General features: G+C 41.5%; 2 pseudogenes; one reads left to right on the forward strand and one right to left on the reverse strand.

The window, feature by feature from the left end:
- Positions 1-327: 327 nt before the first annotated feature.
- On the reverse strand, positions 328-982 carry LOC148163740 (acireductone dioxygenase pseudogene; annotated as a pseudogene).
- Positions 983-6354: 5372 nt separating this feature from the next.
- LOC114224078 (bifunctional methylenetetrahydrofolate dehydrogenase/cyclohydrolase, mitochondrial-like) overlaps positions 6355-23835 on the forward strand; it is a 78883-nt pseudogene continuing 61402 nt past the window's right edge.

The raw sequence follows: 23835 nt of genomic DNA on the forward strand, positions 1-23835 counted from the left end.
TGACTTAAAGCCTAAGAATAATATTCAGATAAAATATTCTGAGTCATCATAATTTGGGAGATTAAGCTTTCACGCGGGTTATAGTTGGATGTGTATACTAACAGGTCTACTGAACAACCCTTCTTGATTTAGTTAGAGAAAATGAATCATAATGAATTTCATAAATGTAATGTATCCACCTATTCATAGTTTATCTCATGTCAAAATCAGTTTTGTTTCATTAAAGAAATCTGATCAAATAATCTAACCAAGGAGAAAGAGCCTAGCTTCAAGTTTACGATGTAAAAGTGAGCGGGAAATTATTAAGTTTCCACTTAATGATTACATTTAGGACCCCTGAAGAGTTTGTTGGTTTTGAGGGAGCACCGCAATGCTGTTTGTTTGTGCCCCAAATTTCACGAGCTGTCCTTGAGCATCAAAATGGTCAGCTGGTCCATTGTATATAGCAATACTGGTTCTCCAACAAACAGCTTCCTTGCTCTCCCAAAGCTCCATTCATCCAGGATGAAGCGGTAATAAGTCCTTCCGGGACACGTTACATCCGCTCGTGCCACACAAATCCAAATCAGTTTGAAATCTTCATCCCCTACATCCAAATATCCACTTCCATCACAGATATACTGAATTGCATCGTCCAAGTATAGACGTTCTTTATAAAGTATCTTAATCCTTGTCTCGAGATAAAACTTCTGTTTCTCTGCGCAAGTAACGTCTCTAATTCATCTGTTATTTCCCAATAACAGCCTCTAATGTTCCTAGAGGAACATTTTCTTCATACTTTGGTAGTTTATCTCTGCACATGGTTATTATGCCAACCCAGGAATAGCTTTTCTTTTTTCAGTTCTTTCTAATTTTGGATCATTCTCATATTTGTCACATCCAGTTTCCACTAAAAAACACTGAGTCAACGTAGTTCCTCCAAGCTGACTGGGCAACTGGTTTTCATTAATGAGTTTTCTCTACTCTGAAAAATTGGCCACATTCCACGACTGCATGATTCTGTGTAACAGGTGGCCTTTCTCCTAGAGAAACCCCACACGTCCCAGGTGGCATGGCTCCAGCCTCTGTCGTAAGCCCCACTCTTTTACTTTCAACCCGTTTTCTTTGTATTAAAGGTGGTTCTTCTAGGCAGCGTATAGTCGGCTCTTGCTTTCTTATCCAATCTGACAATTACTGTTTTTAATTGGACGTTTGTACCATTTACATTTCATGTAGGTATTGGTACAATTGGGTTTAAGTCTATCACCTTGCAATTTGTTTTCTCTATGTTTCCTAGGTTCTTCATTTCCCTTTCTCCTTTTCTGCTTTCTTTTGGATTAACTGAGCATTTTTTATGATATCGTTTTATTTACTTTGTTGATATATTAGCTATCACTTTTTGTGGTTATTTTTAGTGGTGGTTGCTTTACAGTGTACATATTTTTAAGGTAATACAGTCTTTCTTCTAGCAATATTACACCACTTATATATATTTCCATTTCTTCCTTCCCATTCTTTATGCTACTGTGGCCACACATCTTAGTTCTTCAGATGTTATAAACCCCACAATACATTGCTATTAATTTTGCATTGAAAGTCAATTATCTTTGGGGTGCCTGGGTGGCTCAGGTGGTTAAGTGTCCAACTCTTGATTTCGGCTCAGGTCATGATCTCAGGGTCCTGGGATCCAGCCCCACATTGGGCTCCACACTCAGTGGGGAATCTGCTTGAGTATTCTCTCTCTCCCTCTCTCAAGTAAGTAAATAAATCTAAAAGAAAAAGAATTATCTTTTTTTTTAAGACTTTATTTATTTGAGAAAAACAGAGCACATGAGAAAGAGCATCAACAGAGGGAGAGGCAGAGGGAGAGGAAGAAACAGGCTCCCACTGATCAGGGAGCCCAACTTGGGGCTCAATACTCAGGGACGCCTAACCAACTGGACCACCCAGGCGCCCCAAAAAATGAATTATCTTTTAAGAGATTTTAAAAATAAAAAAGTATTTTATATTTATCCATGTGGTTACCATTTCTGTACTCTTCATTCCCTTGGTTGATCCAGATTTCCATCTGATATCCTTTTCTTCTGACTGAAGGACTTCCTTTAACCTTTCTCATGGGACAGGTGTGCTGGTGTGAATTCCCTCAGCTCTTGTATGTCTCCTTCATTTTTCAAAATTGTTGGGGGATTTGAAAAGCAGGTTGACAGCTTGTTTTTTCCTTTTACTGTCATTCTTATCTTTGTTCTTCTGTACTTCATGTGCCTTTTATCTTGGCTACTTTTAAGATTTCCCTTTATCACTACTATAAGCCAACCGTTATGATGTAGCTCAGTGGGATTTTCTTAATATTTCTTATGCATGGGTTATGTTGAGTTTCTTGTGTTTGCGGGTTATAGTTTTCATTGAATTGGGGGATTTTTTTAAATCATTTTTCCGCCCCCTCCTTTGAAGACTCCAGTTACCTAGTGGGATATTAGGCCATTTGGAGTTTTTTTTTTAATTTTTTATTAACATATAATGTATTATTTGTTTCAGAGGTACAGGTCTCTGATTCATCAGTCTTACACAATTCACAGGGCTCACCATAGCACATACCTGCCCCAATGTCCACCACCCAGCCACCCCATCCCTCCCACCTCCCACCACTCCAGCAATCCTCAGTTTGTTTCCTGAGATTAAGAGTCTCTTAGGGTTTGTCTCCCTCTCTGGTTTCATCTTATTTTGTTTTTCCCTCCCTTCCCCTATGATCCTCTGTCTTGTTTCTCAAAATCTTCATATCAGTGAGACCATATGATACTTATCTTTCTCTGATTACCATTTGGAGTTTTTAACAGCTCAGTGACACTCTGTTCACTTTCCTTTCAACCTTCTTTCTCTCTGTGTATAATTTTGAATAGTTTCTATCTACGTTGTCAAGTCACTAATCTTTTCTTCTGCAATTCTCTAACATCCTGGTTAATCCCACCTAGTATGTTTGTCTTTTCCGATATTGTAGTTTTCATCTCAAGAAGCTCAGTTTGAACCTTCCTTATGTTTTTACTTACCATATGAAATCTTTCCTCTGAGCTTCTTGAACATGTGGGACCCGGTATAACAACCGCTGTATTGTCCTTGTCTGCCAATTCCGTATCAGTCCTAGGGGGGGTCCAATAAATAGACTTTTCTCCTCTTCCCGGGTTGTATTTTCCTTCTTCTTTGTATGTTGGCAAGTTTTAATTAGATGCTCAACATTGTGAACTTAATCTTTTGGGGTGTGGGATATTTTGTATTTCTGTAAAAATTCTTGAACTTTGCTTTGAAACAGAATTAAAGGATTGGAAATAGTTTGAACATCTTGGGTTTCACTTTAAGCTCTCTCCAGTGGGGCCAGAAAGCATAATGTTAATGTTGCCCCACTACTGAGATTAAAAAAGAAACTTTTGAGCACTCTATCTGACACACCAGGAATTGTGAGGTTTTCCACTCTGGCTGATAAGAACAAGAACTACTCCTTGCCTTGTGTGAAGTCCAGAAATTCCATTTAATCCACTCATGTAGTTGTTTCCGTGACCTTGGGTTGTTCCTCAACTCTGTGCATTGATCAGTAGTCAGCTGGGTACTTAAGGGGGACCCTCTGCAGATCTCCATAGCACAGTCTCTCTCCCTCCCTCTCTCTTTCTTCCTTTCTCTCTGTAGTTATTTCTCCGTTAGTACTCTGTGCTATGAACTCCAGCAGTACAGTCTTATAGTCCCAGCAATGTCTCCTCAACTCAGGGAGACCACCCGGCTGCACCTGGGTCCCCCCCTCCTTGTGTTACAGACCAGAAACTCTCTCCAGGCAGTAATACAGGACAATCGCAGAGCTCACATCATTCATTTCTTACATCTCAGGGATCCCTGTTCTTCATTGTCTGATGTCCAACATTTTAAAAACTGTTGTTTCATATATTTTGCTTGGTTGTCTGTTGTTTCAGGTGGGAGGGTAAATCCATCCCGGTTGCTCCATCTTGGCTTGTAGTAGAAGTCCTGATGTCCTTACTAATAAATAGTTCCCAAATTCCATCCTCAAAAGGGGCTTTGTTTGCACAATATGTGACATCATCACTCAACTTACAGATACTAGCTAACAACATTGCAAATTGGTTTGCTATAAATGTATTCTCTTTTTATAACACTTCCCCCAACATTTAGACAAAAGCCTTTCCTAAAGTACAATCTTTCCTTTGAAGTGAGATAGGCACATCCTTCTCAGGCCCTCCAAATTATCAATGTAAAATAGGTGAAAAATATGACATTTTGAGGATTGTTTTTATCTCAAATGTCTAATTTGTTCCCAAGGCTCTACAGGGAAATGAAAGTTGCCCTTGAACTACATTCTTATTCTGAAGGGCAAGCAATTCAGAATACGGAGACTGTAGAAGGGCAAAAATTTCGGAGTCTATGACAAGGGAAAATTCTTAATATCTTTCATTTCCCTGAGTATTAAAAGTATTCAGAGAATTTGGGTTAACGTGGGTTAGTAGATGAAAAGCGATATGATCAAAAAGACCACACAATTTTTTAGGCAATGTGATGAAACTCCTATTTCAACTTGTCCTCTGGAATAAGTGTATAAGGAGAAGTATTAAAAAATAAAAACCGAAAGAACACACCTTCCATCCAGCCTCCTCAGCTAGGGAAGAGAATGGCCTTGTGGGAAAACTAATCTGGCCATTACAAGTTATAATTTCAAAGGTTTAACTTAGTTTCCATGGAGCTTAAGAAGCAGCCAGGAAGAAGTGTGTAGCTCAGTAAATGGCTTCATGTCTTGCTCCAGGTGAGTCTCAAGTGCACAAATTGAGAATCGAGGTGCAGATGAGAGACATGTACTAAAGCAGTTGTGCACAATAATGTACAGAGACTAACATTTCTCCGGGCAAGAATGGCCTGCAGACTATCATACATGCGAAAAATGTTTTTCTTCCTTCTTGTGAATGGCAATGACTTTATAACATCTACAAATTAATATTTTCCCTAAGGAGTGTGTGTATTTGGTGAAGGGGGGAAGAGAGATTGAGGAGGCAGAGAGAGAGAGAGAAAGAGAGAGAGGTTGACTTTGACCCTTACACACTCTGCCGGACTCTTACAAAACGAAGACACCAAAGCAATTAGGTCACTATGTTGTAAGTAATGGAAAACACAACTCTAATGGCCTTAAACAGTAAAGACAATCTGTTGTCTCACATAACTGAATAGTCCAAAGAAATTCAGACTCAGCTTGACATAGAACACAATGCTCCTCCCTCCTTTTCTCTCTCTGTCTCCCTCTGCCTCTCTGTCTCTCTGTCTGTCTCGCTCTTTCCCCCTTCGACCTCCCTCCTTGTCCCTCGCTTTCTGCTGTTGACAGCATCCTTAGGCAGGCTCTGCCCTCTTGTTCCTCCTCATACATATCCGGTTAGGGAGGGAGATCATGGGGGTCAAAAGCCACTTCAGAAATCTCCACCAGAAGAAACCAGCTTTGTCAGAAGCCCCAGTGAATGTCTCCTCTTGTCTTATTGCTTGTGATTGGCTTTATTGAGCTCTATCCTGAACCAATCCCCAGAGCCAGGGGTACAGAATACGCATTTGTTGGCTTTAGTTCACCCCTCGAACTGAGGAAGGGAAAATCCTACCCCGACTTCATGGCTGAGTATAGGGAAGGAGTGACTCCCTCCATAGAAAATCAAGGTAGTGTTGGTGGGAGAGGAGCAGAGACAGATGGGGAGCACAACCAACAGATGTCTCTTACTCAGAAGACTTTGCGGGGGACTGCACCTGAGCTACCAGTGCCCACCCTGGACTGACCCTGGGCTGTCTAATGCTATTCCGGCCTGAACAATTCAGCCTGGGGAAGCAGTCACTGGGAAAACAGGATGTATTTGCAGGGAGTTTCTGTGCGGACAGAATGAGGTTGCTGCAAAGCAGGTGGTGGCAGAAGATCCAGAAAACAAAGAAGTGAAACAGGAGGTACCTCAGGAGCGGACAGAAGCCCTGGGTGAGGGAGGCAGCTCAGGAAATGCAGCACTTCCCAGTAGCCTTTCACTGCTCGGAACTCTTCTCTGGGGTCTCAAGGAAATCCTGTTTCGTTTGACAATTTAAATCTTTTAAAATGCTGTTAAAAATTTTAAAAAAAAGTGCTGTTGAATTCCCTCCGACCTTCTTAGAAAGTTTAAGGCAGGAAGTGGGTGGGACTGGGACCCGGAAGAGCAGTGTGAGGAAGAGATGTGCTTTCCTGGGCATTTACCTGGGGTGGGGAGGGGGGGGAGAGGGGGTAATTAATTACCTGTCTTCACGCTCTCCACAAGCAGACAAAGAGAGGCTGTATTTTTAGGATCATCAACCCATTTTACAAATGAGGACACTGAAGTGTCCAAAGAGATGAGGCAGTATGTCCACCCCCAGAATGCAGGCCCCTCAGCGCTGGGGTATCCTGCTGCCGAGGTGCTGCGGGTCAGACCCCACCTGCATCCTCCCCGACGAAGGACTGGAGTCCATAAATTCTAGGCTGTGGCCGGCGGGTAGCGCCAGGACCAGTGCAGATGGACCCTGAACCCACACAACCCCTAGAGAAAATGCCTCCTCAAACCGAGGTCCCTGGCTGCCTCACTTGCCCCGAGCTTGTACTGGACCCGCACGCAGCAAGAGGAAGAGGAGCCCACGGGGACCAGAGAGTGCGGGGCCAACGCGTGCACCTTACCACCAATGGGTTACACAGGGAAGAGCATCTGACACAACGTCCCTTTTTCCAAATACACCAAAGGAAGGGATTACTTAAAAGGGAAGAGAAAACGGTCACCAGGGCTACGCATAAATAAGCGGAGACTGCTTCTTATTAGAAAGGTCAAAGGCGGCATTCCGCGGGAGAGGACGTGGGACCTGAGACCTGAATCGGCCTGTTATCACAGGCAGGTCTTAGAATCTTTACTTCATGGATGCTTAGCTCACTGGAGTAGCCCCTCAAACGCTTTTTGCAACTGGATGGTGTGTGAATTATAAATATCTATTACATTCTGCAAGAACGACAGTCCCTCCACCAGTTTCAGCGGGGGCGAATTACCAATAATTTGATTTACAAATTACAGCAAATCCTGCCCTAGACACAAGAGATTTCCAAATTTCAAAAACAAAGAGGGACAAGGAGAGTCTGCAGAGAGGCATTACGTGTTGTTCATAAACTTCCTCGTCATTGTCTTTTCTGACGTCCTGGTGAGCTTCACGGGACTTCCCGATCGAATCAGTGATCCAACTGGACCTCAACAAGAGGGGATTTGCACCATAATCCGTATACATAAAGCAGCTGGAAGCTGATTTGAAGAATAAATTCAGCCTTTGAAAGAACATGGTGGGAAGAAGAAACCCAGTATCACAGCCTATGAGGGACATTTATCTTTTACAAAATGCCGAAGTCGTTTTCAGAGTGATTCCCTGTTGCGCTTGGAGCAGGTTCCTCTGAGGGAACAAAAACCAGCATCGAAATACAATCATGGGCCCCGAAGCCGGAAGAGCAACACAGAAGACACGGAAGACATTGGCTCACGTATTTGAATCATGGGCCAGTCAGACAGCTTTTAAAGTCCTCCAAGCTGACCACAAGCCTCCATGACACATTTAGGAGTATAAAAATCTCAAATCTCTTTTTATTTTGCTGTTGCTTAAAGTGGAGAAGACTTCAAAGTGAAGACCCACTGTGGGTAGCAGTGGTCAAGGGAGAAAGCTCTGGATACAGAAACCTGGCTCCATTTCTCACTGGCTGTGTGACCTTGGTTGAGCTCCTTCCGTCCTTGAACCTCAGTTTCCTCATCTCTAAAACAGGGATAAGAATAGCACCCATCTCATGGGATGTTAATGGATTAAATAAGGTAATACCTATAAAGTGCTTAGCATAGTGTCTGAATATGGTAACTGCTCAATAAATGTTAGCTTTTAAAATTACAGTTGACCCTTGAACGCCACCAATTTGAACTGTTCAGATTTTTTATACTTATACACAGATTTTTTTTTATAAATACAGTATGTATTTTCTCTTCCTTTTGATTTTCTCAATACATTTTCTTTTCTCTAACTTACTTTACGATAAGAATACAGTATGTATTCCATTCAACAATGCGCATACATACAAAATACGTGTCAGTTGACTGTTTATGTTATTGGTAAGATCAACAGTAGGCTATTTAGGTTTTGGGAGAGTCAAAAGTTATGTGCAGATTTTCGACTGCCTGGGGATTGGCACCCTTACTTAACCCCCTCATTGCTCAAGGGCCATATGCTGTATTATTTTATTATTAAAAGTAAAAGTAAAAATTGTTCAACATTCTTAGTTTTAAAATTTGAGAAAGCCAGTAAATATTAATGCTACATGACCAGCTTCATTGCTATGTGAGCCCCGTGAGAGTATTTGGTGACCATCCCCAAGGTGCTTCTATCTCACACAGAAATAAAACCACCAGACCCTTTCTGGGTCTTAGATCCTTTGCCTTTAGCTTCCTGTATGCTGTGTGCTCACCAGTGCGTAAAAATTATCTGAATTTTTCCTACCCCAGTTTATTAGTGATTTATTTATACGGGCTGCCTTGCTATGTCACACATTATGAAGAAGGCATTTACAGATCATCAGCTAACTTTCTGGATATGTTTTAGTGGCAGGAGGCTGCTACTAACTTTACCAATGTCCTCAATTTCTCAAATTATTTACTACAGCACTGACTAGAGCAAAACGCTGGAAATAACCTAAGTGTTATCTTTAAATAAACTGCAGCACATACAATATCGTGCAGCTACAGAAACAAATGAGGACATTCTATGTACTCGTGATGCACTATTAGCACGATGCAGTTTTAAGTACAAAAAGCAAGATTTTAACAATTTGTGTACATTTGTGTGGGAAGAAAAGCAAGGAAAATAAACACGTACACATACACAAATATAAACTGGGCTACTGGTGGACAGTGTTTGAAGGTGACACTTTTCACCTCATACCCTTTTGACTTTTGAATGTTGTACCATGGGCCAGTATGTCCTATTTTAAAATTAAACAATATTAAAATAAATAAAAGCTAATACATTATTTTGGTATTTAAAAATTAAGTAGAAAAGATTTAATAGAAAGTTCCCAGAGAAGGGATTATATGACAGGTAATGACAATTGGGCTCAGACACATGATTCAGAATGTTGTCACAAACCAACACACTGAGGTAAATGTTCTTAATCAAAAAAGATAGGTAAAGAAATTGGCTATTCATAATGAAAATACAAATAATTGCCTTGGAAGTGAGCTAGCCAGAGGAAGGCGTTGGGGAAAATCTCACCTTCGAAGACTTTTCTCCCCTTTCTTCTTAGTTTCCCAAATTAAGAGCAGAGGAACAGTCATCGAGTGACTGACAAAGATGGAGGCTCTCCAGGAATGTTTGGTGGCTTTTCTGACTGGAAGGCTGGATCTGCGGGGGCAGAAGCTGTGTGGGGAGATTCTAGCCTCTCCAGGTTGAATAAAGCTTTCTCCTCTGTTGAACGCGTAGGAGACTTCAATGTGTGAATGGCCACTCTGAGTGTCCCAGAAGAGGGTTTATACATTTCCCAAACACTTGACCACCAAAAGCAGAGCACCTTGTTTGACTAGAGCTCCTCAGAATGTTCACTGGAACCCTGGTCCACTGAGAGTCCTGCTACCCAAGGCAGACACAGAGGAAGTGCCTGAGCTTACGTACATAAACCAGTCCCTGGTACCAGAGATCCCCACTTCTTCCCTGCGGGCCTCAAATTTACCGTCTGTAAAATGGGGAATAGAAAGAAATTCACAGCTACCTCTACCTTCCTCATTTTTTGAAAGATGGCAGTATTTAATTTATATTCAAAATGTGACATTTTTCCCATTCTATCTTGTGTTACGTGTGCACATATCTTTGTTCTATTCAACTCCAGTGGCCTGTAAACAACTTGAGTGCAGATTTTGCCTTGGTTTGCAAAGCACTCAAACATGCGTAATGGATGAAATGCGCTAAATGTGCAACAGAGCCAAGAAGCATAAAAGGACTCAGGGAGGAGGAAGACAGTGGAGTCTGGTGGTGTTCCTGGCAGCAGAAACAGGAAAATGCAATGAGCGGAGAGGAGCGATGAGGTGGGTGGGGACAGGTCCAGAAGGAGGCACACACACCTGAGTGAATGACAGAAGCCCTGAGCATAATGTCTATAGTGACTGCAATACCACTTTGGGGCATTCTGTTATTTTTTCAATAAAAATCTTGAATCTTAACTATTTCCACACTGACGTACCCAGAGAGTTAGAGGCAAATTTTTTTTTTGAATTCTGACCACAATCCTTTCTTGGTGAAAACCCTTCTAAAGTGCAGCCAGTCTGGAAAACAGTATGGAGGTCCCTCAGAAAGTTGAAAATAGAGCTACCATACGAACCAGCAATTGCACTACTGGGTATTTACCCCAAAGATACAGATGTAGTGATCCAAAAGGGCACCTGTACCCCAACGTTTATAGCAGCAATGTCTACAATAGCCAAAAACTATGGAAAGAGCCCAGATGTCCATGAACAGTTGAGTAGATAAAGAAGATGTAGTATATATCTAAAATGGAATATTATTTAGCCATCAAAAAAATGAAATCTTGCCATCTGCAAGGACATGGGTGGAACTGGAGGGTATTATGCTAAGTGAAATAAGTCAATCAAAGAAAGACAATTATCACAGGATCTCACTCATATGTGGAATTTAAGAAACAAAACAGAGGATCATAGGAGAAGGGAGGGAAATATAAAACAAGATGAAATCAGAGAGGGAGACAAACCGTAAGAGACTCTTAATCATAGGAAACAACCTGAGGGCTGCTGGAGGGGAGAGGGTGGGGGGATGGGGTAACTGGGTGATGGGCATGAAGGAGGGCGTGTGATGCACTGAGCACTGGGTGTTATAAAAGACCTCTACCTCTGAAACCCATAATACACTATATGTTAATTAATTGAATTTAAATTGAAAAAAATGACATATTTTATTGATGCTCTAATAATTAAATTCTCATTTCTGGCATTTCTAGTGACAGTGAGAATATTTTCTTCGGTTTATTAGTCATCTCTGTTTCTTCCAAAACAAGTTTGCACTCCAGCTTGACTTCATACTTCCTTAGCGCTATTATTTGGCAACAGGGGTAGAGGTGGGGCTGGAGACTCAGACTAGTCTATGGTGATTCTCAAAGTGTGTCCCCTCCTCCGCATATAAGGAAGGTCAAGTGAGAGACCATTCTTTAATGGTCTTCAAAATTGAACGGCTTCTCCTGAGCCGTGACTGAAAAGATTCTTAACCTCACTCACTTGAGGATGTCCTGGGATTCCTATCAGCAAACACCAACCTACAGCAAACAAATGACAGAGTGGGGTTTATCTCTGCTCAGGGAGGTGGGCTGCCATACCCCAATTTCTTGCCCACTGTGCCGGCCATCTCAGCCCCCACCTGAGGAGCCCCACTTGGACATGTCTTCCTGGCACTGCCACCCACCAGCTACTCTCTCTAGGAACATAACTATCCTGCCTGCCTCAGTTCCTTCTTCTGAAGTTACCTGCGGCTGCAGGTTAATGCGCTTGACCTGCTAAGAGACCTTTTTACATCTAGACACAATGGCAATAGCTTAACCCAAAGGGATCATTTTAATGGTAATAATAACCACCATTTAATAAGCGGTTAGCATATGCTAAGTACTTTAAAGACATATCTAAATTACATTAAGCCCTGGAGCTAGGTTATAATTACCTCAATTTTATATAGGAAGAAAATGCAGAGAGCCAAGTTATTTGTCCAAGGTCACACAGCTGGTAGTGCTGAGAGCCATCTGTGCTTGAATTTGTGCTACCTCAAGGCATTTTGGTCCCTGCAGGAGGTGAGAGAGGGAGAGGGTGGGGTCTGCAGCATCCTACAACTTGGAACAAAGAACAAAACACTTGGAATTAGAAGGCCTGTATTCTAATCTTTGTGTCTGTATACATTTCTTTCAAGATCTTGGCTACATTACAACTTTTCTGACCTTAGTTTCCTCTGCTGAAAATTAGGATAATGAGACCTGTTTACCTTGAAAGACTGGAGTGAGGGGGACACCAGTGAGGGGGAAAAGGGAAGAGCAATTTGTTAGCTCTCAAATTCTGCACAAATGAAAGGCATTTTTCTTTAGGGAGCAAAGCACTCTGGCTGCTTGTAGGATGAGCCCTGGTCAGCCCTTTAATTTACCAAGTTTCTGAGCTCAAGATGCTGAGTTTCAGCGGGAATGCATCTGTGATCTGATTTCCAGTTGCCTGTTTGTGATTTACATTCATTAATATGAAGTCTATAAGTGCAAATTAGTTGGGATTTTGATTACAAATAGACCAAGCTCCCCTAAAAGAAAGCACTGGATTCTCACTCGAATGCTGGCCCCATGGTTTCCCTTTGGAAATAGCCACATAAGTGAGGCTGCTTCAGGGCCAACTTCTGAGGACTGCAGGTAAATATTTTGGACTGTCACTTATTTTACTGTGACCTCTTGGCCACAGAGAATTGGACAAAAAAGCAAACAATAGGCTGGGCAGTGGCCTATGGTGCAATAGGAAGGGTTTTGATTTCCCGGGTCAATTCGATTTCCTCTCTTCAAAAGTTTGAATATGGCTCCTTAGTGAGAGAGCTAGTAATTGATAGTGGAAGAATCACAGAGGAATAATGCAGACAATGAGCATATAAGGAAGCAACAGTCTTGTATCCAAAGCAGAGTGCCCGCACACCTGTGCTGGACATGTGTTGTTCATGAGGAAGAAACGTGTGTGCACCACCACTAAGATTCTGAAGTTGTTTTTACTACGACTGACTGATACAGTTCCTTTCTTTCCTTTTAGTCTCAAACTAGGAATGGCCTTAAAATTTTCTCCTTTTTTGTGCTCTTATTCTTTCTCCGTTTAATCTCAACTATGATCATCCTTTCCTGTAGTTTTAATATACCACTTTTTTAGGGATGCTTCCCTAAGGAAGCCATATGTCCAGATGCCTATAGCTTCACTTGAATTCCCAGCCGTCACCTTAAACTCCATTCAATTCTATTCAAAGACTATGCACCTGGCTTTATGCTGGTTGCTGAAGATGCTGAGGTTAATAAGACAAATAGGTAGTTAAATAGGTTACCTTAATTTCATAACTTCCAAAAACAAACAAACAAAAACCTCATCATACTTCCTACACAAAGTAGAAAGTCATACTTCCTACACAAAGAGATGTTTACCCGAATACCTGATGGCTACCATGGACAGTTCTTTCTCCCCATCCCACCTTAGGGGGATGGGAGGTGGTGTCGGCTCTCCTCTCATCCTCCTTCCCTGAATCGAAATGGACACAAGTTCCTTTGTTCTTTCTGAGGAAATGCTACTCAGAGCATCCCTCTACTCTTCAGCATAGCTTAAGTCCCTCTTCTTTGCCGCAGAGCTAGCTGGCTTCTCTGCCTCTCTCATCCACTTCCTCTGGTAAGATACATCAAGATTTCTAAATATCTGCCTTAATATCACCCATTCAGGGGCATTAAATGACTTTCCTGACGTTCTGAACCCCATTAAATCTAAATTCTTCATTGCAGTTTTCATCATTTACCCCGAATATATGTTTCTACTTCTCTAAGTAACAATGGTAATTTAGGCAAATTTATTGAGCCCTTAGTATGCAGCTGGCACTATGTTCAACTCCTTTGTTCACTCTTTCATGAAATCCTGACTAAAATTCCATGAAACAGAAGGATTATTAACTTCATTTACAGGCAAGGGAACTAAGGCCTTGAAGAGGTGGAGCAAACTCAAGATCAAAGAGTAAGTGGTTTTAAACTTGGGTCCTAAATCGTGCTCCTTTCTGTAACATGGGAGCAGGGATCATACCTCATACTTGCTTGTAAATCCACAGCTTTGAGCACAGTGCCGAGCAAACATCAATTGTGTTTGTAATAGCTATTGATTTATTAAAATACTGTCTCTAAACTATTCTGGTAAAGGAATACGGTATTCTTAGATGTCTGAGATCACCTCTACAGAGAATGCTGTTTCAGAGGAATATATGTTGATTTTTTTTTCCCTAAAAGGGGCAAGATCCATGAGAGATCAGAAAGAGGGACAGGCTGAGCCAGTAGCCTGGAAGTTAAAAAAAAAAAAAAAGGACGACATAGTTATAAAGGAGCCAGAGAGTTAGTTTGTCCTCTCAACTTTTTTGTTTTACATTAAAATATTTTACATATCAGATACTGCCTTGGAGAATTGCATTAAGGGGAGCTGAGAAAGGCTGGATAGATTGGGGTGGGGGGGAAGTTGATGTCAAGAAAGTGAAATGTGGTCCAGCCGGTACTTGTGAGCAATGTTGAGGGACTCTTAAAACCTGAGGTGTGGTTCTTAAGTTTATGCACAGTCCAACCTTTACCTTAATCCACATTGCCTAATTAAATAGCTTCCTAAAAATTCCAATTAAGGGTTTGCCATATGGGGAACCAAAGGACTGCCTACCCAAAAGAAGAGATATTTTGAGTTCCACTGAGACAAAAATGAGGACAGCAAAGAAGGAGTGAGGAATCCTCCTAAAATACCTCCTGAACCATTCCAGTATAGAATGAGACTGAAATGAGGTTGGTAGCTAGGAAGTGTTACCAAGCGCAGTAACGAGAATTGCTCAGTTTTCAGGATATGATGGAACGATCAAACATTGAACACAGTTTTACCTGTTGCTCTCTTGGGTCACCACTGGAAACCTCAACTATCCTGGTGCAAGTGAAATATGAAAATGCCAACTAATAGTGATTCCTGTTTGATGGATGCTGAATAGAACAGTAAGAGTGGTGAAAAAGAAAGTAGTTAAATCCAGAGACAGGAGCACAGAGCCCTGGTTATGTCTACAGCTTGCCCTGATGGTCTTATGCCTGGCACTCAAAGGCATCAATTTCTACACATGTAAAACAAGAAGGCTGGCAGCCTCCAACATCCCTTCCAAATCAAACAGTATATTATTTGACATATATGGCTACCATATATGACAGGCCATATATAACATGGTTAACATCATATTTAATGTGGAAAGGCTGAAAGCTTTTCCTCTAAGATCAGAAACAAGACGAGGATGTCCACTGTTGCCAATTTTATTCAACATAATACTGAAAGTCCTAGCCACAGCAGTCACACAACAAAAGAAATAAAAGGCATCCAAGTTGGTAAGAAAGAAATAAAACTGTCATTATTTGCAGATGACATGATACTGTACATAGAAAACCCTAAAGACTCCATCAAAAAACTATTATAACTAAATAAATGAATGCAGTTACATTGCAGGATACAAAATTAATATAGAGAAATCTGCTGTGTTTCTATATATTAATAATGAAGTAGCAGAAAGAGAAATCAGGAAAACAATTCCATGTACGATTGCACCAAAAAAAATTTAAAAACCTAGGAATAAATTGAACCAAGGAGGTGAAAGAACTGTATTCTGAAAACTATAAAACACTAATGAAGAAATTGAAAGCAACACAAATGGAAAAATATAGCATACTCATGGATTGGAAGGTTTAATATTATTAAAAGGTTCATACTACCCAAAACAATCTACAGATTCAGCGAAATTTCTATCAAAATACCAATAGAATTTTTCACATAACTAGAATAAATAATCCTAAAATTTGTATGAAACCATCAAAGACCCCAAATAGCCAAATCAATCTTGAAAAGGAAGAATAAAACTAGAGGTGTCATAATCCTTGATTTCAAGAAATACAATAGTAATCAAAACTGTATGGTACTAACACAAAAATAGGCACATAGATCAATAGAACAGGATAGAGAGCTAAGAAATAAACCCATGCTCATATGGTCAATTAATTTATGACAAAGGAGGCAAGAATATAAAATGGGGAAAGGGTCTCTTCAATGAGTGTGCTGGGGAAACTGGACAGCTACATGCAAAAGAATGAAAGTAGACCACTTTCTCACACCATACACACAAATAAACTCAAAATGGATTAAAGACCTAAATGTGAGTCTTGAAACCATAAAACTTTTATTTTTTTTATCTTTTTTTAAAGATTTTTTTGACAGAGAGACAGTGAGAGAGGGACTCAAGCAGGGGGAGTGGGAGAGGGAGAAGCAGGCTTCCCGCTGAGCAGGAAGCCCGATGTGGGGCTCTCTCCCAGGACCCTGGGATCATGACCCGAGCCGAAGGCAGACGCTTAATGACTGAGCCACCCAGGTGTCCCTGAAACCATAAAACTTTTAAAAGAAAACATAAGCAATATTGGAAATCAACCTTAGTAACATTTTTCTGAATATTTCTCCTCAGGCGAGAAAAACAAAAGCAAAAATAACTATTGGGAACTACAACAAAATAAAAAGCTTTTGCAGAGCAAAGGAAACCAACAAAACGAAAGGTGACCTACTGAATGGGAGAAGATATTTGCAAACGATGTATCCAAATAAGGGTTAATATTCAAAATATATAAAGAATTTTTACAACTCAACACCAAAAAAACAAATAATCCAATTTAAAAATGGATAGAGGACTTGAATAGACATTTTTCCAAAGAAGACATACAGATAGCCAACAGGCACATGAAAAGAATGCTCAACTTACACCATTCAGAATGACTAGTATCAAAAATACAAGTTTGGGCAAGGATGTGGAGAAAAGGGAACACTTGTGCCTTGTTGGTTGGAATGTAAATTGGTGCAACCACTGTGAAAAACAGTATGAAGTTTCCTCAAAAAATTAAAAGTAGAAATACCATAGGATCTAGTAATTCCACTACTGAATATTTACCCAAAGAAAATGAAAACACTAATTCAAACAGATATATGCCCCTCTATGTTTATGGCAGCATTATTTACAATAGTAAACTAGAAGAAAACTAGAGTGAAAGAAAACTAGAATAGAAGCAAACTAGATGTCCACTGATAGATGAATGGATAAAGATGTGATAGGTACAGATAGATATGGATATAGACACAGTGGATATTACTCAGCCATAAAAGGAATGAGATCTTGCGTTTGTGACAACAATGGATGGACCTGGAGGGTATTATGCTAAGTGAAATAAGTCAAAGAAAGAAAGACAAATACCATATGATTTCATTTACATGTGGAATCTAAAGAAATAAAGCAGATGAATTAAAAAAAAACAGAATTAGAATCATAAATACAGAGAACAAACTGGTGGTTGCAAGAGGGGAGGTGGTTGCAGGGATGGCTGAAATAGATGAAGGGGATTAAGAGGCATAAATTTCCAGTTATAAGACAAATAAGTCATGGGAATAGAGAGTACAGCATGGGGAATATAGTCAATAGTGTTGTAATAGTGTCATATGGTGACAGATGGTAACTATAATTATCGTAGTTTGCATAACTTACGGCATAGAATTGTCAAATCACCATGTTGCAAACCTGAGCTAATATAATATTGAGCATCAACTATACTTCCAACAAAAAAGTATATTATTTGAAGATGTTTTAAACCATGTTTTAAAAAATCGAAGGAAGTAGAATTAAGAATTAAAATAAGTATAGAACATTTTGATTTCTCCTTTTCATTTTCTAAATCATTTAATGCCATTTGAGGAAGAATTTTAAAACCTTTCATCAACTATGGAAAAGGCCACAGGAAAATATTTTCTCTGGGAAATACATTGGAAAGAGGAGAGTCAAGTGAAGAAGAATGGGAAGTTATAGGCTAAAAATGACTTGAGAGACATATCAATGAATTACAATGTGTGGGCCTCATTTTGATCATGACAAACAGTAATAAATATTGAGAAAATTGGGGTAATTTGAATACTGACTGTATATTGAAGATTTGGGACAATTTTTATTATTCTTTTACTTACTATGATTGTGATTTTTAACAGGAGTTCATTACTTTCAAAGATACTGAAATATTTACTGATCACGTGATATGATTTCTGGAATTTGCTTCAGAATAATCCATTGAGGAGAGGGGAATGTGGGGGGCTGTAGATGAAACAAGATGGGCCATGAGTTGACAATTGTTAAAGCTAGTATGTGATGTCAGGGGAAGGGGTACTATTTTAGTATTTGGTTAAAATTTTCCCTGATAAAAAGTTTACATAAAACATGGTCACTTTTAAGTTGAAAATAGAGCTACCCTACGACCCAGCAATCGCACTACTAGGTATTTATCCCAAAGATACAAATGTAGTGATCTGAAGGGGTACGTGCACCCCAGTGTTTATAGCAGCAATGTTCACAATAGCCTAACTATAGAAAGAGCCAAGATGTCCATCAACAGATGAATGGATAAAGAAGATGTGGCGTATATATATATATATATATATATATACACACACACACACACAATGGAATATTATGCAACCATCAGAAAAAAAAACTGAAATCTTGCTATTTGCAATGATGTGGATGGAACTAGAGGGTATTATGCTAAGTGAAATAAGTCAATCAGAGAAAGACAAGTATCATATGATCTCACTGATATGAGGAATTTGAGAAACAAGACAGAGGATCATAGGGGAAGTGAGGAAAAAATGAAACAAGATGAAACCAGAGAGGGATACAGACCATAAGAGACTCTTAATCTCGGGAAACAAACTGAGGGTTGCTGGAGTGGTGGGGGGTGGGAGGGATGGGGTGGCTGGGTGATGGACATTGGGGAGGGTATGTGCTATGGTGAATGCTGTGAATCGTGTAAGACTGATGACTCACAGACCTGTACCTCTGAAACAAATAATACATTATATGTTAATTAAAAAAAAAGAAGATAGTAGGAAGGGAAAAATGAAGGGGGGGAAATCGGAAAGGGAGACGAACCATGAGATACTATGGACTCTGAGAACAAACTGAGGATTTTAGATGGGAGGGGGTGGGGGAAAGTGTTAGCCCGGTGATGGGTGTTAAGGAGGGCACGTACTGCATGGAGCACTGGGTGTTATACACAAACAATGAATCATGGAACACTGCATCAAAAACTAATGATGTAATGTATGGTGACTAACATAAAAATAAAATAAAATTTTTAAAAAATTGTCACTTTTACTAAAATATGAGACATTAATCTATTATTAGCAACTTGATCTGGTTTGATGGGATATGGTGGGATATGAGAGAGAGTTAAGAGGTAGCAGGAACAGGGTTTGCCGATGGACTGGAAATGGGGGCTGGGGAGTGGGAGGTGTCAAGGATGGCTCCCAGACTTCTGACCTTCAGAGCTCCTAGGTGCTGGTGCCACTTACTGATAATACAGAGAACACAAGAAGAGAACACCAGCAGAGGTCTGCGTGGGAAGATCCTGACTCAGGTTTTAAATGTGCTGAACTTTAAATGCTTTTATGGTATCAAGTAGGTTCAATAAATGTCCGCTTCATGAATGAATAAACTAGCCAGCCGGTGCTATTGGGATGTGAAATTCAATAGCATTCTTCTTAAACTCTTTTGGGTTATGGATTCTCTTGTGAACATATTGAAAGCTGTAAGCCTTTATTCTCACATAAGCACAAAATCTCACATCACTTTGGAGTCATGCACAGGACCTCTAAGGATACTTAGACCCCAAGTGAAGAACTTCTATTGCCTTTCGTTATAGCAATTACGTCTCCTCTGTCTGGAACTTAATAACTGTCAAATGGCAGAAATTTGAATGTTTTTAATTACCTTTCTTGCTTCCTCATGTTCTAACACAACATAAATCTCAAAAATTAAGGGAAACTTACAGCCTTCCTCTTGCTCCTTCACCAAATAACCCAGTAATTAAAGGCCCAGCAAACTTGAGATATCCATTGGCTTCTCAGTATAGCCAGGTATAAGAAAAGAATGTGCCAGAATAGGGGTGAGGAGATTTGGGTTAACTGACTGTGTAACCTTGGGCAGGCTACTTGTCCTCCTTGTACTTTGTGAGATAAAGATGTCCCCAGGTTCACTGTCAACTTTGCAAGGTACCCTGGCCATCTTGACCACAGGAAGAACTTGACTTGGTTCTCCACTGAGAGCTCAGGTGCTTGTCTTGGTTCTTGGGTCTAGAGAGAGGATGTGGGTCCCATCCATGTCTCTCTGCTTCATGGGCTGGACAATCTTTTGACTCAGAAAAAGCCCTACTTGTCTATACCTTACTGGGGTTTCCAGCCATTGGTAGAGAGGCTGGATTCTTTTGTAATGGTACGAGCATGTGGTCCTCTGTGTAGCGGCTCGGAACTAGCCTGCTGTTGTGGGCCATCCTCCAACACCTGGCCTGCTGTCTGCACTCTCTGGCTCCCCTCCTGTAGCAGGGCTTCTGAGCTGACCTTCACTAAACTCCCAGCATATGCTTGTCCCTTTCAATTCTAAATACCACATGCTTGCTCCACTTAGATGAGAGAACAGACAGCTTGGGTTTGTCCATGGTTTCCCTCTAAGTCTTCTCATGTGGGCTCTAGAGATTGGGGTCTCTGACCTGCACATCAGTAGTAGCAATAAATAATAATAATAATAATAATACATATTTATTAAGCGCTTACTATGCACCAGGTACATGCTAAGTGTTTTTTATTTATTATCTCAACACATTAATCCTCATTAAATCCCTATGAGACAGATGCTATTATTATCCCAATTTTATAGATGAGGAACCAGAGTTTCATGAGGTTAGGTAATTGTTCAATGCCACCCAGCAAGTAAGTGGTGGAGATAGAATTTGAAGAGGCAGTCTGACCATCTATCTCACTACTATACTACTGTTACTTCTCCCGGCCCAGAAAAACAGAAACCTTTCTAGGTATACAAGCATGTGTGCTATGACGTGCTTACAAAATGGTTAGAATTATGTGCTTACAACTATGTGCTTTTAAATCATATGAATTATGTGCTGACAAAAGAGTTAGGAGGCCTGGAAGAGCAAAAGCCAGGGGGTTGCCAATAAGTTGTCTGGGTCATATGGCCACAAGCTACAACCCAGAGTTTAGGACGTTGTTGTTGCTCACCAGAGATACAGAAAGCTTCAGGAGCCATGGCCGAAATCAGCGTTGCCCCACAGCCCCAAAGCCGCCGAATGGCAGAGGGAGGTGGGGTCTGGCTAGACACTGGAAAACTCACGCCCTGAAGCCGGTATGTACTGGAGGATGAATGGCTTCTGCTTCTGTCTGCTTCCCAAGTATCAACCCATTGGTCGAATCTAAATCATATCCAGAACCCTGTTAGGAAGGGAGTCTGAGAAATGTAGCTCCTCCCAGGAGGAAGCAGAAGAGGACCGGGATAGTTGTCAGAGGGCAAGTGTACTGAGCAGGAAATATCCGATGCTTCTAGAGGTAATGCAGTAGCCAGCCTCCAACTTGGCTCTCAACGCTCTCCACCTCCAGGTATCCACACGTATTCCACGCCCACCTGTTACCGGGGTTGGTCTTTGTGACCACTAAGATATGGTGGAAGTGAAGATATGTCACTTCTAGGATTGGGTTAGGAAAAAACTATCGCTTCTGTCTCCAGAGTACTCTCTCTGTCAGATCTCTGGCTCTGGGAAAAGTGAGCTGCCATGCTGTGCAGAGAATCAGTTAGGGGCTCAGGAAAAAAGGAACAAATGATGCACAAAGAGGAGCAGAGGAAGAGCAAGGCACTGGGGTCCTGGGACTTGGAGAACACTCAAGTGAAGGCCAGAAAATCCTCCGGTGGCTCCGCATTCTGAGGAACATTGGTCACACGTCCTCCTGGAGACTGGGTGTTTTATCACGCCTCAGTGCCCATGCAGCCTCGCCATGTGGCCAAGTCCCTAATTATCTCTAGAATCCTAAATGCAAATTCCCCATCACTGCCTGGAGGAGCATGAGTGAGTCTGCGCCCCTTGCAACAGGATAGCCTAACCAGCACACACTGTTGACGTGACTACATCCTTTGTGACTTATTCAAGAAAGCCTCCCATCCTCAGTGCTTTGATGCCAGAAAATCCCTGCTTGGCACACACTTCCTTTGTTGCTGGCACGAAGTGGGAGGCCCTCGCTGGAAGACTTGGCCTGGTTCCTCCACAGCTCAGGTCCCAGGGACGTGGCTTCTCTGCAGAAGGATTCACCTCCAACAAGTCAGACGGAACCCAGAGTAGGTGAAGTGGCAGAGCACAACCAACCGCTAAATTCATGATGTCACTCCACTTCTTTCTTTACTGGAAGCTTGAATTAGTACAAAAGTCACCTTGATCAAAATCCTTACAATTGCGTGTTAGCCACCCAAAGGCTTTGTGGGTGCATTTGCCCTGGTGATCCTCATTCTTTAGAAGGCCAGAAACCTCGGGCCAGCTTACAATTTCAGCCAAGGCCCTGTCACCAGGAGTGAAGGTAAGCAGAGCCACCCAGTGGGTATCACCAAGCCGCGCATCCACAGCCTGCCGGCAAGGAGGAAGTCTCCAGGGCTGAGAAATGGCTCAGTGTCATGCAGGAGAAAGGTGGTGGCACAGAGGAAGGGACTTTGCTTCTGACCTTCATGAAAGAAGCCAGGTGGCACATCCTAGGGCAGTGGAAGCTGACTCTGGAAGGGACCATGGCCTTATCCCGGGGGAAGCGGGGGGAGGGAGCAGTGAGGTGAAGGCCAAGCAAAAACAGCTTTTGTCAATCATCTCCTGACTTCATGTTCATTACACGCCTTTTTCTTTGTAATTAAGCTATATACTATTATATATATAACACATATGTGTGCATCACAGAACACTGGTAACTTGATGCATGCTTCTCCTTCTTACCTCCTGTACCTAGCTGTCACCCTCCCTGTGTTCAGGCTGGCTGCTTCTGTCTCCACCCGCACCAGTGGCTATAACCCTTTGCCAGTTTTCATGAATGTTACTGAAGACTGAGAGCGGGGAAGTTACAAGGGGATCACACTGCAGAGCACACGTCATTTCGCTGGCAAAATCTTCCCCTTGCGGGATGCCTGGGTGGCTCAGTTGGTTTAAGCAGCTGCCTTTGGCTCAGGTCATGATCTCAGGGCCCTGGGATTGAGTCCCGCATCGGGGGGGGGGGGGGAGTCCCTGCTCAGCGGGGAGTCTGCCTCTCCCTCTCCATCTGCCTCTCCCCCTGCTCATGCTCTCTCTCACTCTCGCTCTCTCTCAAATAAATAAATAAATAAAATCTTTTAAAAAAATAAAATAAAAATAAATCTTCCTCTTGCATTTTTCTCTCCGGAGCATTCGCTCTCATGCTGCCATTTGGGATTCCTGCTCCCACTTGGTCTCTGCAGTCCCTCTTCAAAGTGGAGACACCTCTCCTTGTTGTTTCCTACCCAACAGCTACCCCCCAACACCCACTACACCCCTTCCCCGAATGCACATGCTTCTTCCCTGAAACCACAAAGCCAGTCAACCCTCTGCCAAGTGCGGGAGGCCCAGATTCTTCACCAAAGCAAGTTTATCGCACTATCTTCTCAACCGATGTCGGCAATCTCTGTAAAGGATCCACAAACCATCTGTGAGAGGGATAGAGATTTCTTCACCATGTTGCATTTCTAACGATCTTGGAGGAGGAGTTACAGCAGTTGAGTTTGGTGCTCTCTGCCAATTCCACCCCTCAGAAGTCTCCAGAAGAACTATGTCCACAAAGACCATATTCCATGAGAGAAAGACATGGGGAACACATATCAATGTGAATTGGAGCTGCACAAAGGGCAGTATATAAGGCTTTGACTAGGGTGACCAGGGACAAAGTGCTCACTGTGCTACTTACACGCTGTGTGACGTTCTTTGTGCCTCAGTTTCCTCATCTGTAAATTGGGGATGTTATTAGTGTACCTTCTATGATAGATTCTGAGAATTGAGTTAATGAAGGTAAAGTGCTTAGAACGTTATCTGCCACATAGTAAATGCTTAAATGTTTGCTGTTCTTATCATTTATTATTATTATCTTTATTCATCCTAAC

Source organism: Eumetopias jubatus, unplaced genomic scaffold (genome assembly GCF_037043125.1).
Source record: "Eumetopias jubatus isolate StellerSeaLion01/CBP00866 unplaced genomic scaffold, mEumJub1_p1.0 scaffold_8, whole genome shotgun sequence".
Taxonomy (NCBI): domain Eukaryota; kingdom Metazoa; phylum Chordata; class Mammalia; order Carnivora; family Otariidae; genus Eumetopias; species Eumetopias jubatus.